At 49.2% G+C, this 6104-nt stretch overlaps 1 long non-coding RNA gene across 1 annotated transcript; it reads right to left on the bottom strand.

Annotated features, from left to right (window-relative positions):
- Positions 1-3: 3 nt before the first annotated feature.
- LOC121848536 lies at positions 4-5851 on the bottom strand. Its single transcript, XR_006084930.1, has 3 exons — positions 5616-5851; positions 3414-3473; positions 4-398 (listed from the first exon to the last, which is right to left on the bottom strand). It is a non-coding gene; the product is annotated as an uncharacterized LOC121848536 (long non-coding RNA).
- Between the last annotated feature and the right edge of the window lie 253 nt (positions 5852-6104).

Here is a 6104-nt window from a genome sequence, read left to right as displayed (position 1 = left end):
TGCAGATGAGGAAAGGGAGGAGGTGTGGGAAGAGGAGGAGGGAGGGTAAAAGGAGGGCTGTGTCTCACACCGCTTCCGTCATTGCCCCCTTTCTCTCCGCTGACCAAGCCCCTCCACCCAGTCAATCTCTCCTTGTTCGGTTGCTTCTTAAGCTACTCTCCTCGGCCCGTCCAAAATGACTTCCGCTTTGAAATGGTCGCTCCTCTCCATCGCCAAACGCTGCTCTCAAAGGGCAGGGAGCAATCCTGGAGTGTATCCTGTTTCCCTTCCCCCTTTTGGCATTACGGCAGAGCAGTCTATTCCGGTGGGGTAGGGGGTTAACGTGAATTCGGAATTTCTTTTGCCCCCCACCTTTGCCTTCTTGCTCACTTCTTCCCAGTGACTGGGCTGGCGGTGTTCTGCAAACAAAAATAAGCAAAAAATACATTAAAGGAATCGTTAACCAGAAGCACTGGTAATAAATAGCAATAACTCTCACATTTGATACGACGCCTTATTACATCAAAACATCTCACTGGGAATTGATCCATCAAGTACTGCCTGTGTGTCTTGGGTCAGCCTGGCTCAGCGGGAGCACTCTCGCCTCGAAGGTTGAATAATAATAATAATCCTTGCATTTGATATAGCGCTTTTCACGTTGGGAGGACGTCCCAAAGCGCTTCACAGAACACACTGTAAAGTGAATTGACTGTATATTTGTGGGCGAACGCGGCAGCCAATTGCGCACAGCAATGTCCCACAAACAGTCGTAGATTGAAAATGACCAATTTATTATTGTTTTCGGTTTTGGAGGGATTATTATTAGGCTCTGTGTGGAGTAAGGAAACTTGCCCAAGGTTTCGCCCTCTGCCTGGAATTGAACTCAGGTCTCCCGCTTACAAAGCAGGGAGTTTCTCTCTCCTGGCCAACAATCCCCCAAATAAAAATTGGTCCTTCACTTTATGGCTGCTTGTGGGATCTTGCCGTGCATAAATTGGCTGCCAAGTTCTCCCACGTAATACTCCACTTCACAGTGTACCCTGTTGAATGCTTCGAGACGTCCTCTCCATGTAAAAGGAGCTGCGTTAAACACCAGCATTATTTAGTTATTAACAACAGTGCAAATCTACGTAATTGCCGGTACCTCCAAAATGAATGACCCTTGCATTAGATAGATCACCTCGATGATGTCTCAAAACGCTTCACAGGATTCACTGCAAAGTGCAGCAACTGTGTATTTGTACAGGCTATCCCGATTAAATTGAGTCATTCCTTCATCTGCACTCCTCTGAGCTCTGGCAGAGTTAATGAAGTCTTTCCAAGAAAAATGTAGGTTTGAAAATCTTTCAGCTGCTTCCTCGCTCTCTTTGCCTCTCTGGTTCTCTCTCTCTCTCACTTTTCCATTACACATTTGGCAGCTCCCAACGGCCATGAAGTTCCCACCTCTCTCAGCCTCTGGGGCAGTTTCTCGTCTTAAAAATGTAAGACTGCGCAGAATTGTGGAAAAATCTAATCGTCTCCGTTAGGTTCAGTGAAAAAAACAATTTTACATTTATATAAAGCCTTTCACGCCTCTCAGCTGGCTCCAAGGCTCATGGCCAGTGGTGGTCTCTAGTCCGGTCCCTGAGCCAGGTGGGTCCTCAGTATTCCAGGGCAACGGGTAGCGTGGTCCTCGCTGGACAAACAGTGGGAAAGCTTGCCAGACAGTGATATCAATGGCAAGCTATGCAGTTTTAGCTGGTTAGATTTCAGCAGTTACCCAACAGACTCGTCCCACTCAGCTCCCGTTAACCCTGCGAGCCAAAGCCCTAACGAGTACAATTTAACCACTGTCAAATTTTTTATTGCTGGGTGGTCCGAGCTGGACAAACAATTGGAAGCTTGCCAGGCAGTGTTCGCAATGGCAAGCTGCATGATTTTTAGCTGGTTAAAATCCACAATATCCCAATGCACATATTGGGTGCCCCCTAAGCCTCGACTCTTGTTAAACCGTGCCTTAATACCCATTTCGCCCACAAAATAGACAGCGACTTTTGTTTTTGTTTCAGATTTCCTGCATCTGAGGTATTTTGTGTTTTTTGTGTGCCTTAATACTGTCCAGGATTAGGTTTGTAGGTGGCCTCCTTCCATGGGAGAGAGTGATCATTCCATCCAGGACACAGCGAAATTTACATATAATAATAATAATAATCCTTGCATTTGGTAAACGCCTTATCATGTCGTTGCGACGTCACAAAGCGCTTCGCAGGTATACTGTGAAGTGTATATTGTGTGGGCGAAACGCGGCAGCCAACAGTGTCCAACAAGTAATTGGATTGAGTGATCAAGCTATTTATTTTTTGGGAGAGAATATTACCCCTGGAAAAAAGACTGCCAATCAACTTCCAACTGGGTTCATGCTTACTGCTGGGTTAACAGAGGCGTGTGGAGTAAGGAAACTTGCCTAAGGTTTCACCCTGCCCAGGAATTAAACCTGGGTCTTCTCGCTTGTGAGGTGAGTGCTCTAACCACTACACTACAGAGGTCCACATGGACCTCATTGATGGACAAGTGAGCCTGCCCCGTCACTGACAGAGTGGGGCGGGTGGTGAGGGGGGGAGGGTTGGGGGGGGGTGGGGGTTAGTGGGGAGCGAGAGAGACAGAAAAGGAGGCAAAAAGGACATACGTATGTGGCACTATGAGTCTGGATTGGTTTCCAAGACAACAGACATCTAGCTGACCGCAATGGTTGAGCACTGGTTCCCAGGATTGTTTCAATGCGTCATCTCAACCTTCGTGTCAAAGTGCGGGTAGGAACACCCTGTGATCATGCAATGATAAAGGTTGGCCTCCAAGCCAACACTCAACACTGCGCCAATGATCACATCACACCTCGCAATTTTCATCCTTTAGTTATGAGGTGGCGCCTTGATTCAGAAACTCGTGCGCTCTCCTCTGAGTCAAAAGGTTCGTTCTCTATGTTGGCGGTCTGGGGAAAGGGTAGGGGGGAGCGCTATACTCCAGAGCAGTGCTGGGGCGGCGAGGGATTGTCGGAGGTGCTGTCCTGCCGACGAGATGTTAAATCAAGGCAGTTTTTCCTGCGCAAGTGGATGAAAACGATCCCACGACGCTATCGTAAAAAGACTTTCTCGCCATCTCTTTCCCCCATGGTGTCTGTGCTGGTGCTCATTCCCCCACTGGAGCTCTCCACTCTAACCCCATTCCCCTGCTCTCGCCCCATCATGTTACCTTCCCCCTGCCCCTGACTCGGCATCGGGCTCCGCCATTGGTAAGCGCTCTGGGACACCGCCCAGCATGGAGGGCGCTATATAAATGCAAATTGTTGTTGTTTTTGTTGTGTCTGTGCTGGAGCTCTGGAATCCCATTTCCCTGCGCCCATTTCTGTTGTTCCTCTCCAAATGTCGATAGCAATATTGAGGTTGCCCACCCCTTACCTCGCTCTCTCTCGGGTTCCACTTCAGTACAGTAACGCCAGCAATACTTTCTCGTTTCGTCTGAAATAGAAACGTGATTTGTAAGAAACTGTGTTTCCAAATTTAGCAATTTTTCTCTTCACCTCGAGACAATGTCGCAAGAACGAGAATGAAAGTCAACTCGATTTAATACACAAAAATAAATCTTTCCATTTGCTATTTATTCCACCTTGACACTCTGTCAAAATGTCTCAAAGCGTTCCACAGGTTTTCTTTAGACTACTATGTATTTGTAGGTGACCGAGATAGTCATTTTGCGTACAGTAAAGTCCCACAAATTGCCATGAATTAAATGATCATATTTTTATCTGGGAGAAGTGTTGGACAGGAACAACGGGAGAAATTCCCTTCTCTGATAATGGCACTGAAAAGTTTGCTCTTGAGGAAGCCGGCATAGATACGATGGGTCAAATGACCTTCTTCTGTTCACCTTAAAGCCCACCTTAACAGGCAGATAGGACCTCAGTCTCACATCGCAACTGAAGTCTGAAACCGCCAACACTGCAGCACACCCCCAGCCCTGCAATGAAGTGTCATCTTACAACAACAACTACTTGCACTTACACAGCGTCCTCCACTCAAGGTAGCGTCTCAGAGCGCTCAGACTCTAAACTCAAAGCCCCAACGTGGATCTTGAGCCCACAATCAGATATAAATAAACGATTCTTGTATTTCATACAGTGCCTTATCACATCATCAACATGGCTCAAAGTGCTTAACATCATACACTGAAGTGTACTGACTGTGTATTTGTAGACGAACGTGGCAGCCAATTTGCACACAGCGACATCCGACCAACAGCTATGAAGTGAATAACATTTTAGATGGAGAATTGTTGGTCAGGCCGCCAAGTATGCATGGGATCTTTAACGTCTGACCTTCTGGCCCAGCGGTGAGCGGGTGACCCACTAATAAGGAAAGCAACGGAAAGGTTCAGGCTGAATTCAACCATTTTCCAAATTACGGACACGACATCAGTCTCGACTATCCTCCTGGGGCCAGAGGTAACCGGAGTCTCCTTGGAACTGAAAGGTGACATGTTTGGCCAAGGAATGTCAGAATCGAGCCAGACCTCTGTGACGGTCTCTAGTCCGGTTCCTGAGCCAGGCGGGTCCACAGTCTGCCAGGGCATCGCTGCACAGCCCAGCCTGGCTCATCGGCAGGACCTGGAAGGGCAACTCGGTCACTAGTGGTAGGGAATCATCCCACTCAGCTCCTGTTAACCCTGCAAGCCAAAGCCCTAGAGGGTAGGGTGGTCCTAGCTGGACAAGCAGCGGGAAAGCTTGTCAGACAATGATGTCAATAGCAAGCTACGCGGTTTTAGCTGGTTAGACTCCAGCAGTTACCCCAACGCACACTCTGGGCTCCCCAAGCCTTAGTTCTTGCCAACCTGCACCTAATACTCTCTGGAATTAGGTAGATAGGATGTGTCTCTCCAGGGAGAGAGCGCGCATTCCGCTCCCACAATCTACCGACACCGGCTGACCCCCAAAAAATCAGTCTCGACTCAGGTGGAATTTCCCCCACTCATCGCTTCAAAATGTCTCAAAGAACGTCACATTTGGAGAAAGCCACCAGTGAAGGCCAATTATCTGCTGTAAGATGCAATGATAATGCTGTCGAGTACAGTGATTGCTGTTGGCAGCCAAAAGCAACAGTCATTCTGCACCTTCAAGGTCTTACGATGACGTGAATGAACAACCGTTTGTGCAGGCTCGCTGACCAGGGCTCCAGGAGAAACTCCCTTCTTCCTTGACTCAAAGAACATCTTACTGATAAGTGCAGTGACTGCGTTTCCGCGGGCAAGCTGCACTCAGTAAAGCTCCTTTCCTCTGTTCCGACAGTGCCTCGGGGAGCTGCAAAGTCTTCGTGAAGAACTGGCAGATAAAGACCTCGGTTTGACATCATGCAAAGCCGAGAGCCTCCAACAATGCAGCTCTCTCGCTCTTCCTCCACCCCCACCGCCCCCTCACCCCCTCTGCCAGCAACGCACAGCGAGCGTCAGCCTGGCCTATGAGCTCAAAGCCCCGAGGTGGGAGGTGGTTGGGGTTGGGGGGGGTGGGTGGGGGGGGGGGGGCGTGTAGCTGTTGACAACGTGAGCGACTGAGCCAGTTAAGACCGATCGCTCTTTCATTCATTTCAAATCGGCGCGAATAAACCTACCTTTTCCGTCAACGGCCGCACCACGACGCGAGGGAGATGTGAAGGCAGCGAGCTCAGGCACAGCGAGCAGTTAAGAACGCTTCTTGTTGTTTTATTCTCTCCACCCCCTCAACTGTATCATGAGATCGCAGCCCACATCCTGACCTCCACCAGACAGCAGGTGCTGGCCAGAACACGCCCAGAGCAAGAGGAAAATAAGCCCAGGTTCTCGACACATACCCACCCACCGCCTCCCCACCCCCAATCCACTTCGCCCCACCCTTTCGGCGGTTCAGAAGGTAAACGCAGAACAATATGTTTGGGCCTACCAGGGTATTCAGGGCAAAGGATCAGACGTGAGGACGATCTTACATTAACCACTCAATTGCAGGCGCCTCTCCGGGGAACGCCAACCCTCCGCACGTTGAAGGGCGCCGCTATAAGTATATAAACGCAAGTTGTTGTTGTTGCGCAAGTGGCTGCCGCGTTTCGCCCACAAAATATACATTC

This window comes from Callorhinchus milii, unplaced genomic scaffold (genome assembly GCF_018977255.1).
Source record: "Callorhinchus milii isolate IMCB2004 unplaced genomic scaffold, IMCB_Cmil_1.0 Scaffold3, whole genome shotgun sequence".
Taxonomy (NCBI): Eukaryota; Metazoa; Chordata; class Chondrichthyes; order Chimaeriformes; family Callorhinchidae; genus Callorhinchus; species Callorhinchus milii.
Note: the sequence above shows the minus strand (reverse complement) of the source record. Positions and strands in the feature narration are given on the sequence as shown.